Genomic DNA, 1,399 nt, shown 5'->3' on the forward strand with positions numbered 1-1,399 from the left:
TAATATCATAATAATCTATCAGAATGAAATGAAGGGCTAGGAAGATAGCTCAGTGGAGTAAGTGCTTGCCTGGCAAGCACAAGGTCCTGAGTTCAATCCCTGGTACCACAAAAAAAAAAAAAAAAAGAATAAAATGAAATCAATCAAATCAGATTATGTTTAGCACAGTACTTGACATATATTCAATACCTAATGGTAATGGTTTTTCTTACGATTATAATTATTATATACACTTTTTTTTTTTCTTTCTGAGACAGTTTCACTATGCAGTTCAGGCTGGCCTTGAACTCAAAGTGGCCGTCATGCCTCTGCCTCTCAAGTATAGGGATTATCTGTTTCTATAAGACTGAAAATACCTTTTTACTCTATTTTATAATTGTTTTCCTATTTCTTTCCCACTTTCAATGTAATGTTGCTTTTCACTGTGGGACTTAGCATTTTTACTGTCCCTAGGTGAAAGAAGCTAAAGTCTAGGTGAGAAGATATATTCACATGAAAATTTCCATACCATACATGTTAAGGAAGTGATATGTGTGGAGTATTATCTTATTTTATTTTATTGGGGTTTTTGAGATAGGGTCTCACTATGTAGTTCAGGCTGGTGTTGAACTCACAGCATAGCCCAGATTGGCCTCAAACTCACTGTGATCCTCCTGCCTCAGCCTCCCCAGTCCTGGGATTATAGGCATGCAGTGCCACAGCCAGCAGTGTGAAGTGTTTTAAAGAAGTATAGGACTGACAGCTGCTTGAGTTGTACAGAAAAGCACTGTGTGTTTATAAAGGAAGAATCCTTGTGGATGGCGCCCGAATAGATGGCCTGTCATGAAAGGTGAGAACTTGAAGAAAATTCTGGACGAGGGAAGCAAACCAAGGCTGAGGGCCCAGATCCAGACTGCGGCCTTGGTGGTAAAGGAAGTTCTCTCAGCGCTCCCTTCATTGTCTGCAGCTGCTTTCAGGTTGGCTCTGTAGCTACAGCAACCGCGTAGCCTGCATGGCTGTGTGCCAACCCCTGTTATACACAGTGGAAGGAGATACTGGTTTTTATACAGGCCAGTAATATGGTAAAGCCTAGTTTAGAAAGATACTTAACTGTTTTTATAATCATACCGGAGAGACCAAGCATAGTGGCGCATACCTGTAATCCCAGCACTGGGGAGGCTGAGGCAGGAGGATTGTTGAGAGTTCCAGACCAGCTTGGGCTACAAAGTGAGCTCAAGGCCAGCCTGAACTACATATTGAGACCTTGTCTCAAAAAGGACAAACGGGCTGGTGAGATGGCTCAGTGGTCTAAAGCACCTACTTAGAACATGCTAAGCTAAGCAAAGCACAGAGACCACAGTTCAATCCCCCAGCACCACATGCCAGCCAGCCCCGCCCCCTGGTGGGCTGAGCTGGCCAC

General features: G+C 43.3%; 1 protein-coding gene across 1 annotated transcript in view; it reads left to right on the top strand.

Annotated features, from left to right (window-relative positions):
* Nup210l (nucleoporin 210 like) overlaps window positions 1-1,399 on the top strand; it is a 120,190-nt gene that overhangs the window by 45,032 nt on the left and 73,759 nt on the right. The gene's annotated exons all lie outside the window — the stretch shown is intronic.

Source organism: Octodon degus, unplaced genomic scaffold (assembly GCF_000260255.1).
Source record: "Octodon degus isolate 3935 unplaced genomic scaffold, OctDeg1.0 scaffold00032, whole genome shotgun sequence".
Classification (NCBI taxonomy): domain Eukaryota; kingdom Metazoa; phylum Chordata; class Mammalia; order Rodentia; family Octodontidae; genus Octodon; species Octodon degus.